At 44.1% G+C, this 16,351-nt stretch overlaps 1 long non-coding RNA gene across 1 annotated transcript in view; it reads left to right on the top strand.

The window, feature by feature from the left end:
- LOC138686281 (uncharacterized) overlaps positions 1–13,728 on the top strand; it is a 151,959-nt gene extending 138,231 nt beyond the window's left edge. The window contains exon 3 of the long non-coding RNA XR_011325616.1: positions 11,959–13,728. This is a non-coding gene — a long non-coding RNA (uncharacterized lncRNA). The remainder of the gene's footprint in view (positions 1–11,958) is intronic.
- The last annotated feature ends 2,623 nt before the right edge of the window (positions 13,729–16,351 follow it).

Genomic DNA, 16,351 nt, shown 5'->3' with positions numbered 1-16,351 from the left:
CACTGCCTGAGACCAGGATGGGTATGAGCACAACAAGGAAAGGCAGGGTAGCCCGGGAAAGCAGACATTAATTTATGAGTCCTAAAGGTTCATCAGGAGTTGAACTCACCGGTGAAGGATTACACATGCCTTTAAGAGGGCTGGCTTCTGCTCTCATTTACTCTGCCCTCGAGCAGGGTGGAAACACATAGCCTGTGTAGATGGCAGGGCAGCATCTGACTCCTCCCCATCTGTTACTTGCATTGATGGGAATTCATAGGTGTTATATTAGACAGAGAAAGGCTCCCCTGTTGTTCCTTACATGAAATTGCAGCAAAAACATATTTAGAATTATAAGCAGAAAAATGGAACATAAGGGCTACAGAATTCTAACAAAGCTTGTTTCATAGGCCACATCCACAGTGCGTTCATACAAAACGCCACGTGAATCGCACTTAATTTACTACAGAATATATTTTGCTATTTCAGCAAAAAAGAAGAAGAAGAAAAAAAAAGCCTGTGGAGGACAAGAGCTTTGCTGCATGTTAGCTGTAAAAGTTCCACAAATGTGGAATCTATTAAAACTATTATTTGTTTATGATGTGAAAGTGATTAGTCTGTTCCAAAAACAAAAACATGAAAACTCTAAGTGCTGGGACTTTTCAGGAGAATAGCCACTGATTCTTGATTATAATAATTTATATAATATGACTCTTTTTCTATTATAATTACTGTAGCACTCAGTTGCCTTAACCGAAGTCAGGGTCCTCTTGCACTTTCATCTAGAAAACACATTCCCTGCCCTGCTGAGCTGCTTCTAAGCAGATGAGAGCTGAATGATTCCCCAGTTTTGAAGATGGGGAACTGAGGTAAAGAGTCAGCATTACTCGCCCAAGGTCACGGTGATGGGGTTGCACAGCAGCTCAGGTACCTCAGCTCAGCCTTTACCTGGAGCCACGTGGCTGTGCTGATGAAGTCGGAACATTTCAGCGTGAGCACAGGGACATCCATGTGGCCCCAATTACAGACCCAGGATCTCGGTTTTACTTCCTGGACTGGATACAATAACAGGATGCTGGGATATTTAGGCTGCATTCACTGCAGGGAATGTTTGTTCTTTAAAAGCAGAAAAAAAGACTGTTGCCCTCTAAGATGTGTAATCATGGAAAGATGGGGATTTGGACTTATTCTGTATGTAGAAACCTCACCCAAATTGGGCTTCTTACCACCCCTTTCACAACGCTGATCACTTTTGATTTTAACGTCTTGCTAGTGTTAATGTACTCCATGGCTTTTGGGGGGGACCTTATGTTCGCTGTCACCCTCCCTTACTGATGCTCACCTGGCTGTTTGGACAGCTTCATGAACCTGCCTGCCTGCAGACACAGAGCCTCAGCATGTTCCCTGTTGTTGGAACCTCTCGTGAACCGTTTGCAGGGCCTTTTAGAAGCCAGGTCTGCAATGCCTCCCGCTTCCCAGCCTGCTCATCTTTCCCACGTGCTGCATGTCCTACCCCAGAGCTGCTTCTCACCTTTGAAGCATGGGCATTTCTAACAGACAGACGATATACAGCTAATGCCTGGGTTCTGGTGACCATGTAAATGCCATCAGTGAAAGCTCTTATCAGTGGGGGCCTTCACTGGTGGGCTGATGATCAAAACAAGTATCTTTAAGTTTAGCAGTCTGTTGGAGGTTTTGCCTCATTATTCCCAGGCAGAGCATGAAGCTCTTCAAGGTGTTCTGGCCTATGTACTTTAAGCCCATCGTTTCGTTTAAACCACATTTGATTTGGGGTGCAAAAATTCATCAGTCATCTCGCATTACCCAGGAAGAGCAATCGTGGCTGACTACTGTTTCCTCTGTCTCAGTAACTTGCCTGCTCTTTTAATGTATCGGTCATTATGGGTGTTGGATTTAAGAAGTACGATATTCAGTTGGTCTCACCCTGAGAGGGAGGCCTTTCCTCTCTTATGGAGGTCTGTTTTGGAGAAGAGACAACAAAGCAAGGGCAAAACATTTCATTTTGGGAAATTTTAGTATTTAAATTAGATTGGGTACTGAACTGTTGCAAAGTAGTTAACAGGCCAGGCCCATGCTATCTTAGAGAATGAAATCCCATAAACGTTCACTAACTGTGCAAGCTCCATCCTGAAATCAGTTAAGGGCTGTTCGCCTGTGTGTTCATTGTGCAAGGCTGTCACTGAACCTTCTAATTTACAGCCCAAATTTCCTCTCAGCCCATTCATATCCCCAGGCTCCAGTGCTGGTTTTTAGCTTATTCACTCTTCTCCTTTCCTGTCACTGGAGAAGTGTGAAGATTGCAGTCAAGGGGTGTCTTTGCTCTCACTGTAAGTAGGCCATCCTCTTCTGGTTTCTGCTTCTGAAAGTGCTTCCCTCTTCTGCTAATCCCAGAGTCCGTCCTTTCATATGTTGCCCTGTGAATTAACCTTCCTTATGTACAACTGGACACAACACTCCAGTACAATAGTGTTATCACTTCCCTCTGTCTACTGGAAGTGTTATTCGGTGCTCCCAGGTCTTTCCACTTCAGTCGGGTTACAGTGATATGTTGCCTCACACCTTGCACCACAAATTTCTGTGCATTTTCTGTGACTCCTTATCTCAAGATCATCCAGTTAGTGTTAACCGTCTTGTTCTCCTCTCTGTTTAGGGTATCTCTGAAATTGGGGTCATCAGCAAGTTTCATTAGCACATTCCTTACATTACGTGCCATAGTCATTAATGAGAATACCCGGCAAGATTCCCAAGACCTGACATTGAAGAACTCCATGAGTAATTCCCTTCAGTTGAAGAATTTCCTTTTCACATAATGTGTTTCCTTTCATACAAATCAACACTTCATGTACTTTTCAGATCTTGTACAAATTCCTGTTTTTTCCTGTAAAGAGCCATTTTCCTTGTGGCCCTGTATGACATACCTTACTGAAGTCCAGATCAATTGGATGCACTGTATGTCCTCTAGGAAATCTCTAGCAAAGAAGCCAGATGAAATTAATATCTGTCTTTGGCAAACCCCAGCGTTGTACTCTATCCCAGTTCCCATATATACTTATGTCTTTCATTACTCTTTCCTTCGACTGCTGTTTTAAAGTCTTGTGTGCTATTGAAAATGGTTAATGGCAACTGATTTTACCTGCTGCTTTAAAGCAAGCTATTTAAAATCTTTGTCCAAAAGTGAATCGTGGTGTCTAGGATGCAGCCGACGCTTTTCTGGAGTGGGGTTTGCAAGCTGGTCGGAGAGCAGGTTACCTGCCTCGTTAGATCCTGTCCACAGCGAGGAGAACCAGCGGGTCTCCAAAGGCGTCTGGACATTGCAAAGTCAGGTCCTAGCATTCAGAGTAGGATCTTGGGTGACAGAAGGAGTTAGAAAAGCTGTCATTCACCCCAGTGGTTCTCAGTCAAAAGCTGTCATTCACCCCAGTGGTTCTCAGTCAAAGCACGTATGGGTCACGTTTCTCTGTGGCACTTTGTGCCCAGATGGGGAAGGGAAGAATTTTATTTCTCCCTTTCCCCACTTGCCCATCATATGAGAAGAAATTGGAGTTGGTTTATGCATTCGTTCCCTAAATTACTGTTTTTTAAATGGATGTTGAGTGGATGTGAAAAGGGGAAATTTATTGTTGTGCATTTGCTCCTGCTTGGAAACGCAAGTTTTGGCTTGTATCTACATCTATATTCATACAAACTCAGGCACATACACACAGTTTTATATAAAACATGTGAAACACCTGCCTGTGTTTGAAATGAAAGAAATGGGTAGTTTGTCCAATGTGAAAAATACCAGCCAAAAGAGAGGAGGGGGGGATAACATGGGTAAAGAATAAAAAGAGTCTAAATAAACTTGTTAGAAAAGGAAATCTGGCAGGTGCAAACCTGAGTGCAACAGAAGGGAAATGGGAATGTACACGGAGTGTGGCAACAGGAGGATAATTAATAGATCCAACAGGAAGGTGTGGGCTTGATCTAGGAAAGTAAGAAAGGAGAAGAGAGAAATTCAGCTCTTTACTAAGAGAAGAAAATGCTTCCCAAAGAGTCTGGCATGGAAAGAGGCCTGGAACGGAAGAGAATCTGGATCTCCAAGTAAAGGAATGTATGAGATGAGTCAAGAGGGAGAGAGAGATTTAAGGAAAAGGAAGATTTACTTCTATATCACACATGGGAGAAGAGATAGCAAAAGAAGTTCCTAATATCTTGGGAGATTTCAGGCTAACAGGAAGAAATTTCCTTGATTTAAAAAAGGGATCTAAATGTAAAGTGTTTTTTACCTTGCCCATAGAGAGATCTTTCTTTACTGCTTTTTGCTAGAAGTTTCTGTAAAAAGGAGTGGGTGACTGGTCCTACTGGTAATGTGGGTCCTGGACACCAGTACACCTGGGTGGATGTCTCCTTCTCCCCCCAGCCCAGGATCTGTCTGCCCCGTTAGCCTTACAAAGACGCTGATGCTGACCTGCTACTAATTTCAGGGGAGGCAGATTCAAGGACCTAACACCTAGACTGACTTGGCTCTCAAGGCATGCGTGGGACCATCTCCTGGGCACCATCAGCCAGGGTTTTTATATAGGTGGAAGTGTAACGATTTTAGTGTAGACATGCTCTAGAAATACTTAACATGGAAAGGAAAGTGGCATTTCTTAAGGATGACGTGAGCTGGTGGTTGGAAGCAGTAAAGCTCTACTTAGAACACCCACATTCAGATCTGGATCTACTCAAAGAAACCCAAATCCACCCCAGGTTGGGTTGGTGAAGCAGAGGGTTCCTGAGCTCCTGGAAAACAGCTCTTGGGTCCCCTCCCCATTTATCCTCCATTACAGGTATTCATCAGTCTTCCTGCATGGCACTGTGCACATAATTTACCCCAGTTTTCTACCACATACAGCATGTAGTTAAATTCCACCCAGATCCGTATATCATAACACAGTTCATATGAGGGTAAAAGATGCACAGTGCTATTTACCGTATAGCCTCTGTGTGAGGTTTCTGTGGTAGACACAAAATGCAGCCACAGGGGCCAGGCCCTTAAAGCATTACTCGTTTTTCTCTCTGCTCTTCGTTTTGCTGCCATGGGGTTTATTGAAGCAGGGCTGATGCAGTGACCAGTGCTGAACGTACCGTGCATACATGGTATCCTAATTTTTTACATTTTAGCTCAGCTGTGCCCATTTGGGGTTAACTTTCTGCTAATATCCAAGTGCTAATTTTACTGCTCTGGGAGACTGATGAATGTTAATTTCAATGTCACGTAGCTACACTTGGAAACCAAATTTAAAAGCTGACGGGGCAAGTATGTAGTTTGGAAGTAACTTGGCAGCTTCCCCAAACAAGGCCAAACCCAAACACAACCTGGATGCTTTGACTGGTCACAACTACATGACAAAACTCTCTGATGCAAAGGGCAAAATCGCACGTGTTGCATTCAGACTGATCTTCATGAACATAGCATGAGTGGGAAGAAAGGTGAAAGGAGGCCCATAAATCACATGTTGTGCAGTACTCACTCAGCAGAGGAAAGTGAATGCTCGTTTTGGGGCTTAGCCTGCAGATCAAAGCAAGGCAACCATGCCTTTCATCTCCCCTGCCTGTGGGAGGGCTGCTGGGACTGGGTTTGCAAAGCTTCACCTAGGGAGAAGCCTGGTAGAGTCTTTAGCTGAGGGCTGAGTTTGGCAGGTCTCGGAAAAGCCCACAGCGAAGGGCTGGGTTGACCCGTGACATTACTTGTACCTGTCTTCCCCTATGGCTGGCTCCTTTGATTCTCCCTTAATCTGTGCGTAACCTCCCTGGGGACCTGACGTGAGGAAGCACCGGGGTAAGAGTGGCTGCGCTTCTAACCTGGCAGCATCGGCTGGGGTTAGGTGGGAGGGTAATGCTGCATTCACACAGGGGTGACAGTGAAAACTGGCTTTTCCGCTCAGTCTCCTCCAAGCTTGTGTTATAACGACACGGAGAGGGCTGTTGAGCCAGACCTTAGCACGTGGGAAACTGCAAGACTCAAATTCAGCCTTCTCCCTGGGGACAGATGTCCCCCTTGACCTTGGGCAGGGTGCCTCATCCTGTTCCATGCCTCAGTTTCCCCCAAGTGAAATGAGACAACAAGCTTGTCTCCCAGCACTTTTGACCAATGGGGGCTGGATGTGGTCACAAGTATATTAACAAATGGATGGTACTACGTTTTCTTCCCATTATTTTAACCCAGAAAGATTTTCATTTCCCTTCTAGCTTGTCAAACTTGTGGAGTTAGCCGTGGCAGCATAAACAGCCGCTGAAATGGAAATTTCTAGTCAAAATAAGACAGATTGACTTTTTTTTTTCCCTTTAAAAATGAATATCTTAAACTGACAGTGTTGTCTGCGGGTGGCAGATCTCTTAGGCGGAGCTGGAGATGTGGCTTGCCTTGGCCTCTGGTGTTTGGCAGGCAGAGAAACGTCCTTCAGCACATCTAAGCTGCCCAGATCTTTGTTTTGGATGTGCCTTGTGCCTTCAAGAAGTAGCGAGTGGTGTCAGGCTGGGAGAGCCTGAAGATGCATCACAGCAAGGAGCGTCGTGTCCTCCGAGCGGCTCCAGTCTCCCAGCCATGGGGAGGGAGCTTGGCTGCCATGTCCCCCCTCGCCTCCTTTGCAGGAGCACAAAATGCAGGATTTAGGAAAACTGAAAAGGGCGGTGAAAAGCCTGTCCCTCGGTGCAGTTCTGCAGCATCAGACTGAATGAATGATGTGTGTCCGTGTCTGTGGTGCATTTGTGGGACTGAAGCAGGTTCCCTGGGGTGTGTCCATTTTGTTCCAAACAGTTCATAAATCTAGTAATTACTAACAAAGGATGTTCTGTTAAATGTAAATAATATCTGAAATATAATCTCTATAAATGTGGTTCATTTAGCCATTAATTTTATAGATTGTTGAAGTAATTAACAGTGCATAAAGAGGACTTCCTCCAGTGCAAGTGTGATCTTTGGCTGAATAGACCTTTGTAGTGATCTCTAAGACAGCGTCGCAGAGTGGAACTGAATTTCATCTTGCCTTTATTTCCTTATTTTAGCATTTTAATGTGCTTCTAAAATGATTTTTTTTTATAATGTGCTGGCCTTTAGTAGTTTAACTTGTTTGCTTTTGTGGCTCAGTATAAATCATACTGAAATTCATAAATTAGAGTCCTTCTCAGGTAAATTATTTAAATACTCAAATATATGAACAAACACTGTCTTACACAGAAAGGCTGTCATGTTATCTATAGCTAGACAGAATCTGCAGCATGATCAGGGTATGTTTTGAGGTGATTTCCACTTAATTTGCTTTTTTCTCTCTCTTCAAACACACCTTTTTACTTTGGTTCTCTGCATGCCCGGTCAGTAGCTAAAAGCAGTTTAGCACTGCAGCAGAAATGAAGATCTCTGTTTATTCTTGCCGTCTAAAAGTTATATTCTCCCAGTGGGAAATCGGCCAAAGAACAGAACATCCTCTCCTACATTGCTGCTGCTGTTTGATCTCTCTCCTTCACCTGTAGGCTCTCCTACCACTTGTATTTACACAGACCTTTTGCAATTTCATGTCTGCAGATGAAAACTCCTTCTGCCTTTCTTCTTGGAGATTTTGGTCCTTCTACTGCCAAGAAAAAGTGTTGCTTTGAGAGCGTGGGAAAGATGACAACTACAGAAAAGGCAACACAAGCAAACAGTGTAATGCAGCCGCTTCACTGGGCACAACCTTGCTCTCCCCGATGGCTTAGGGAGAAAGAGATGCTCCGAACAGGCCATAAGCATGACATATGGGCAGAACCAGTGACTTGATTGTTTTTCCCTCCTGTTGATGGAGGAATAAGGACAAAGGACAAAGTTGGACTCGTGGTTCTCCTCTCTCACAACAACATGAACCCTCAAAAGACAGAGCAGCCTCTAGCTGTGGATTTTACATGGCCATTACTGGATTTTCTTGCAGTACAGATGTTGCTGCTCTCGTGTCCATGCAAGAAACACACATTTAATACCAATCAGTGAGACAAGGAGTTGTGTGGGTAAATCTACATATCAGAGCTGTCACTTGATTTTGCTGGAAGAGTCCAAAAAGAGTAAAAACCCCAGCTCCCCCTGCCATTAATGGTGGATTGTCTGTTAGGATGAGCTCTTTTCATCTACCCCATTTGGTTTCCTTTTGCAAAGAGTTCTTCAGAAACACAACAGATTTTCAGACATGCTTTTCTCCTCGTTAACCTTATTCAAATAAATTTGCATCCTTTAGTTCCCAAGATGTCCTTGCCGTGTCAACATCTGTTTTGGTAAAGATTTGTTTAATAGGTAGCTAGAGCTCAAAGTCTTTGCTGTCATAATATCCTTGCCCTTAAAGAAATTAAGGGGTGCCCATTTGGCAGTTATTACAACAACTCTTCCTTCCTCGTATGAAGGAAATGATACCTTATTTCTCTCATTAGAGTAAAATATAACCCTTTTAATGTGTTGGTGTATCATTGCATAAATTACAAGGACTTCTCTCTGTTTATAAGGAATGCAGACTTTTCAAAACTGGAGTGCAGAGACACAGGGCCGCGAAAATAAAAAGCAGATGTCTTTCTCCCTCTCTCTCAGGAGGTTAAAGCTTATCAGGGTATTTTAACTCTTGAGGTCCTGTGATAGGCAACATCTATTGAACAGAGGGAACTGGAACTCTCAGGTGCAAGATGGAGCATTCAGTTAATCCCGGTTTGCTCTCAGGATTTATCACGGGGCGAAACTAAGTGCGACAAATATGGAAGGGAAGTTTTGCTATTGTTGGCTTTTCTTTCATGTAAATGAAGGGAAAAGGTGGCCTATAAATACCTATCTGGCTGTATCATTGTCCCTTCTGAAGCCCTCATGGCAGACGTTCTCGTGGAGTTGCTTGCTGAATTTGCTTATCAATGTAAAGTATATTTCCCCCTCTGTGATCATCACTGTGTGGTTTTTGTATTTCACCCACTGCATCTAAGCAAGTAGCAGGAGTCTCTCCATGTGAGTGTTGAAACACTTGGGCTAGCACAGGGAGGCTGAACATGGAAAGATAAAAATCAAACCAATCTTTATCTTACTCATAACCTCTGTGCAGAGGAGCAGGTGACACAAAGCCATCTGTGCCATGTTTGGGGACCTCCTGGGCAGGGGGAATCCTAACATGTTGCCTTAAGTACCATTTCCAGATGGCTGGAAGCATTGGAAATACACCTGCAGCCCTCGCCCTCGCCGAGGATGTAGTGGCTGAAAAGGGTAGTGATTTCACCATGAGAAAGTGAACTTAAGGCGTGGATATGCCTCTTCAAGGGCTATGGGGTGTTTGTGGAAGAAGAGTGGTATTTTAAAAAAATCCACAGAAAACAGATATTTGTCATGAATTATTGATTTAAACAAAGTGTGAGAGCCAGGCAGATGACTCTAAAATGTGTGGCTGGCCTGTACTTCGTGATATTACCACAGTGGTTTATAGTGTTTGGAGGGAGAGTTATGACGCAGAACAAATGAGATAAAAAGCTTGTTTAAGTGTAATTAAATGGGTCTAAAAGCTGCCCATTTTATGGGAAGGAGCTGCAGGCACGGTGCCAAGCTGTAGCATGCTGTATGGTTCACCAGCTTGTCATATCCATATGGGCTGATTCAGAAGAATCTGTTTAAAAGTCATCCAAACAATTTATGGACGTTCTCATCACCGGGCCTAAGTGCACGAAGGGAAGATCCACCCAACGAGGTCATAAAATAGTACCAGGATCTTCTGCTTTTAAAGACAGCAGTTCAGATGTTCAAAATTGTCATCCACTGACATCACCCCAGTAACCATTAGCACTGGTGGGGTGGTCGTTGCCTTGACATTTCCATATGGAGTAGTATTTGTCGGCAGCCAGCTGAAACGAGAAAGGCTCACTGAGGCTGGACACTCATGCGAGACGAGTCACGTTGCCGATGGATCAGATATCCTTGCAATGGAAATGCTCCTTCAGCCAACAAGTTTCTTCTTTGATGGTTTATCCCAGGGAATTGAGCTGGTCAGAAATGTTCCCATGAAACATTGTTCCTTGAGCCTGGCTTATTTTGCTGGAACCATGCTAAGCACAGTTGACTTTCCCCATGCCTGAGGAAGAGAGCTTGAGGAAACCCACCTGTACTCCTGGCAGATCTCTTCCAGGACAGGAGAAACATAGTGTGTACAAGTCTCTGGCTCCCGAGCGGATGCACCTGGTGGATTTGCCCGAAGGCCAGGGGTGCTGGGAGCTCTGCAGCTGCCCGCTGAAGCTGACAAGCTTTGACGTGCATTTCACTGGGAGGCTGCAGCAGGGTCTGGGGAGCTTCTGGCTTCCTGGAAATTGCTCTCTTTTCAAAAAACTGAAAAAAGTTTCTGTTCAATTTGGATCAAAACCAAATTTTGTATATATATATATATATATATATATATATTTAAAACCCTACTTTTTCAAGGCACTGGAAACACTGCTTTTCAGCCAGCTCTACTTGATAGTTTTATAGGGCTTTGCCATAATAAAAGTGAAGTGAGACGAAACAGAAAAGCCCTGCTTAGTAACAACAGGGGGTGGGGGAGTGGGAAGGGAGGCCTTAACCAGAGACAGGCTTGCTGGGTGACTGTTCTGCCAGCAGCGCACAAAATACATGTGCCAGAAGCATGATCAAAATCACGTGGGTACAAGGCTTTGCATCTCACTGCCCCGCAATCCAGAACAAATCAAGGTGCCTCTTTGGAAAGTGGGGTGCTCTGTCCTGAACAGTCACTGGTGTCTTTGGCCAGGCGAACACTGGATTATTTCTCAGGCATATCTGAACAGATGCTTTTAGCCTCTTATGGCTGTCTTCCCACATATGGAGCTTTGCTTTGTCACCAGACCCTGCCAAAGATCCAGTCCTCCTTTTGACAACAAAGAACTGTTTTTATTTACCATGAAAGCTGGTCTGGCCTTGGTTCTCAGTTTTGTAAATTATTCATCTCGTGTCAGTAGTAGTGGAGCTCCTCTCACATGTTAATAAGTTTCTTTCCAGCAAACTATCAAGTCCAGGGTTTGTTGGTTTTTTTTTTTTGGGGGGGGGGGGGGATAAAGGGGGAGGGTAGTAAAGCAGAGAGGACTTAATAACTCACTGTCTTCATTAACATTAACCAGCCAGGAGACCATCTCCCCTTTAGATAATGTCCCGTCCACCCCTTGCATTGGGAGTAGCTATGTCCTGTCCTGTTTCTGTATGGGGGACTGAGCGATAGATTAGCAGTTAGAGCCAGGATCTGTCCTGACATGCTTTTGCCTTCTTGCTTCCTAACTCAATTCCCTCCTCAGTGGAGGTACTGTCTGAATCACACAATTACAGAAAAATTGGTTGGAGGGGATGTCTCAGTTGGATCAGGACTATCATCAAAACAAGGTCAGATCAGCCATGGCTTGAAAACAACCATGGATGCAGATGCAACATGATCTCTAGATAACCTTTTCCAGACCTGCTACCTCGTTGAGTGAAAAGTTTTTGTAACATTCAAACTTAGCTTCCCATATTGCAATTTGTGTTGCACCTTTTATCAACTTTCTCTCCTTACCTGGAAGCGTTTGGCTCCATTACCTTTGTCACCCTCCTTCATGTGGTTGTAGGTGGCTGTTAGATTCCCCCTTAGCCTCCTCTTCACCAGGCTGTACAAGCCCAGCTCCTTTACCCTGTCTTTTTCTCCCAGCTGGCAATGAACTGCTGAATCATTGATTGCCACGCTCTGAGTCCAGCTGTCCAGCCCATTTCCAACCCATACAATGATCTGTTTGTCCAGTCCATACTTCCTCAGCTTACAAAAGAGACTACCATGGGAAATAGTGTCAAAAGCCTTACTAAAAGCAAAGTGTATTACAGCACTGCTCTCACCTTGTCTATATAGCCAGTCATTTCATCACGTAAGGCAATCAGATTGGTCAAGTGTGGTCTGCCCAAGGTAGATCTGTGTTGACTATTCCCTATTTATCTTCTAGTTCTTCCCATGTGTGGAAATGGACTCCAGAGGATGTGCTCCATGGTCCTCCCAGAGATGAAGAGAAACCGGCTGTCAGACATCCTTCTCTCACCTTTCTTACAGATGGGTGTAACATCAGTCTTTTCCTGGTCATTAAGGACTTTCCCCAGTCACTGTGATCTTTTGCAGGTAATAAACAGTGGTCTCACAGTCACATCATCAAGCTCCTCCCTGAGGTGCTTTCACCCCGAGGTGAAAACCGTCCATCTCCATGGATGTGAATATTTGCACCTACCCTGTGTTGTCTCTAACTTGTTGCTCCTCCACTGTTGGCCATCCCTGTCTTTCCCAAGCAATTCTGATTTGTGCAGAGGTCTAAGAGGAAGATTTACTGGTGAAGACAGAGAGAAAAAAAGGTGTTTAGTACTTTAGCCTTTTTCAAACTGAAAGTGGTTGTCTGTCTTCCCCACAAATGACAGTTTTTTCAGTGACCTTATCCCATTTGAAATGCAAGTAATGGAACTGCAGGGTAACACGTTGTAATCATTCAGGGATGAGTATGAGACAGGGATTTACTTTGCTCAGTATCTGAGTTCCGGCAGATCAGTCTCATATAATGTGAATCTTCGCACAACATAAGAGCCTGTGTAAGGTCCTTTCTAAGACACAACTCCCCAACTGGGTATGTATATTACATTCACCAAGAATGTTGTAAAATTGTTTTCTCTAAGACTAAAGTCCAAGGGAGGATGAATTCTCTATGCAACTTTGATATGCTTGTATCTCCTCTTATTTTCATGGATATTCTGGGTAGTAAATCCCTTATCTCCAGCTATGTGAACAGTTTACTAAACATCTGTCAGTAGCACCCGTGCCCATCTTGCTAATCTGGAATGCCAACGTGCCTCCAAACCCTAAAAAATGCTTAACCATCTGTATCTCAGTACTAAAAATGCAATGCAATTTAACTCAAAAATTGTGAAGTGTCTGCACTTCGTCCATGTAAACTTTATTTGCAAGGCAATCTTTAGACATAGGAAGAAACCCATTTCCAGAAGGAAAACATTAGCGATGGGTGCAGTTGTGAAGGGCGGGAGATGAGGTTGTGACTGAATGGGGCCTTGGAGGTCAGGTGGTTATCGGAACCAGCTGAGCTTGAAAAACCAAGCGAGAGAACTCGGAACAAATAGGTCTGTGGCATTTAGGCACTACATTAAATAGGATTTGTGGTACTTGCTGCTTCAAGCTGTGCCAAGAATAGCATGAGTAGCCTTTCTTGTTGAAAATTGGCACATCTGGTCCCGGTCCTAGTTGGAACCAGTGGGACATGAAAAAATATGCTGTATTACTAATATTTGTTTTGAAACCTTTACTGGAGGATTCAACCCAGGCTGGACATTCATAGTGTTACGTGATCTCTCCTTTCTTTCTCAAGCTCCGCACTCAGCAACAGACCAGCTCACATGTCAGAAAGCACTGATCATTGGGCAAAAATGGGCTCTGCTCCTATATAGTTCTGTGCTTTGTCTCCCCAGAGTCCCTGGGTCACCAAGCTCTCTCCAGCACCATCTTTCTAAAGTAACACACCAACCTTGCACAGAGGAAGAGTTAATTTAGCCAAACTACAGAAGGAGAAATGGAGGAAAAATGAATTTATTTGGTGGGGCAGGCTGATGACAGCAATGACAGGGGAGCTTGGGTCTGTACTGGCCTTTTTTGGGTCCTTATTCCCAGGCCAGCTTCCCTGTTACTGGCTCATACTGCCCACCACACTGGGAGGAAAAGCAGAAATGAGAAGTGGGTGGATTTAATTCAAATTTTCAAAGATGTTGCTGCTGCATTTGCAGATGGTGGCAGCAGATGACAGAAATGAGCTCATTTTCCCTCTGAACATTTCTTTCATCCCTAATAAAAAAATCTTAACACAAAGAGCTCCTATAAGAAATGTGTGTTCTCCCTCTTTGTTTTTTTCTGCCGGAAGAAGGTAACCAGAGCAAAAGAGAGTAGATTCTTGCAATAATTCCTGGAGTACATTTTCCAGATATCTCAGTATGGTCTGTTTTACACAACTCCCTTTTAGGCCCAGAACTAAGATAATCTGTGCGCATCTTAGCCCAGCTCATCCCCCGCTGATAGAACTGCCCTTGACATTGACTATTTTTCATTCTCCAAGTCTCTGTCATCAATTGGTTTTATTTATCTTGTTTGTGGCAGGGATTTTCTATGTGGAAATCTGTTTGTTGGGTTTGAAAGACCTATAGTTCCTCTTATTACAGGCTGATGCATGGCAGGACAAGGAGTGATGACTTTTCTCATCACTGGCTGCAGCTGTTCTCTTCTTGGTAGCTGTTTCTGAGCCTGGGTTTGCCAGTGGCTCCTGTCCCTTTCTTCCATGGGGACAGAGCTTGAATGCAAGTTGTTTGGTTTCCCCACCCCAGAGTCAGCTGGTTGATCCAGACAACATCCAGAAAGCAAGCCAAAATATGACAGTATGGGCAGCTAGGCTCTGATGGACCCAAATGTGGTTTCCAGCCCTCAGCTAACATAAATGCATAGACTGAGCTCATAGCGTCAAGTGAACTATGCACTGTCTTGGAAAACTTCCTGATTTTTCAATCCAGTCCTGTTCAGCAAGATATCTTTGGAGCTCAGAGAAGGGACTTCAGGACCTGCTTCCATGCGTTTCTGCATGACATTTATTTCCCCTAGGTCTGCCCAAACAATGAAAAGGCAAAGGGAAATTTAGCCGTCAGATACATTCCTGTCTTGATGCTCTCTTTGATCTCAGTTTGCTTTTAGATTCTGTGTGCCTGAATTAGACAGTTGTACTGACAGTAAGAAAGAACCACCACCTTCTCTTTTTTTTTTAAGGAAGGATACAACAACGGGTGTTTTTCCCAGAGGTAGCTCTCCTTGCATGATTCATGCTCTTCAGCAACACCTCTTCCTCCTGCATTCTCAGTTTTCCACTGTGTGTTTCTGGTGGGATGATTTGTGCTGATCTTAGCTCAGCAGGCTTTACGGGTCCCCTGGTTACAGCCTAGTAAGTGGGGCGAAGTTATTAAAGGAAAAAACAAAACCAAACCAAACCCATCATGACATTTCTTAAAATAATATGAATTGCCCATTCAGCTGTTCACACACTGCAAAGTAGAACCCAGACGCCCTTCTCAAGCTGAAATCCTTCTTGAAGCCTGGATCCCATTGAGAATTTAGGACTGGATTCTCATTTATACTGAGGTCTCTTGAGCCAGGAAGCACAGGATGTAAATTATTTTTACTCTCACTTTCACATGAGAATTAGGCCTTTAGAGTCAACTTGAGTTACCTTGTGCTGGCTGCATCAGTCACATATGACCACCTGTTGTTTCTTGGTTAAGCTTAACTGCACTTAGTTTTTTGGCAGGAATGCTTCCTTTGCTGTGTGTTTTCATAGCCCTGGCCACTAGGTGCTACTGCAACACAAATACAGTGATGGTTAAATGGAGTCAGCCAGATCCTGGCCCTGGGAGCTCACCATGGAAGGGTCTTTCTGCACTCCTGGTTCCTCTTGCCAGTGTGATGCCCACGCCTGAGCTGCTGTGGAGCTGGCATGGTGAGCCTCGGGTTAAGGGACAGGCCCAGGGCTGATACAGAAGTGTAGGATGCTTTGGTGAGGCTAAAACAACCTCTTCTGGGAACTGAGGCCCAACTCCTAAGAGAAGGGTATGAAGGATGGACTCCATGCTGTGCATGCACCTCAGGATGAAATATGGGAGTGGACTGCACAGCGGAATGATGCTTTTGGTCGCCAGCTGTTGGTGGAAGACCTCTTACTGAAGGGAAGATGTGAAGTACTGCTGCATTCCTCTCAGATAGTTCGTTTCTAGATCTGGATGGTAGAGTTTAGGACTAAAAGGAATGCTTGGATCTTCTAGGCTGACATCCTCAATCTAGTCGATACTAGATTTCACTGGTTAACCTGGTGAAACCAGCTGGTTGTGTGTTAGCGAAAGAATCACCTCCAGAAAAGCACCTTCTCAACCTGAAGACATCAGGAGAGGAACACCACCAATTTTCCATGGCTATTCATGCTCCACATCTAACCCAGTTTGTGCCTTCCCACTTGTTTGAATTTGCCTGCCTTGGAATATGGAAGAGGTGCATACAACCAGGAATAAAACAGGGAACAAAAATAAATGTGATAGATCTGCTCTGTATTTTTCCACTGCAGTTTCCTTCTGGTTTATATTTTGGGCTTTTTTCCCCGGTAGAAAAGGAATACTTAGTAAAATGGAATTTTTAATTAAAGCAACAAAACAAAACTTGTTCTTATTGAAAACCTCCAAATTAAAAAATCTGGTTTTAGGAAAATCCTGTTTCTTAGGCTGGCTTCATTTGATATCTTATATCCTCAGCATGATGCTGTCTTT

This window comes from Haliaeetus albicilla, chromosome 8, assembly GCF_947461875.1.
Source record: "Haliaeetus albicilla chromosome 8, bHalAlb1.1, whole genome shotgun sequence".
Classification (NCBI taxonomy): domain Eukaryota; kingdom Metazoa; phylum Chordata; class Aves; order Accipitriformes; family Accipitridae; genus Haliaeetus; species Haliaeetus albicilla.
Note: the sequence above shows the minus strand (reverse complement) of the source record. Positions and strands in the feature narration are given on the sequence as shown.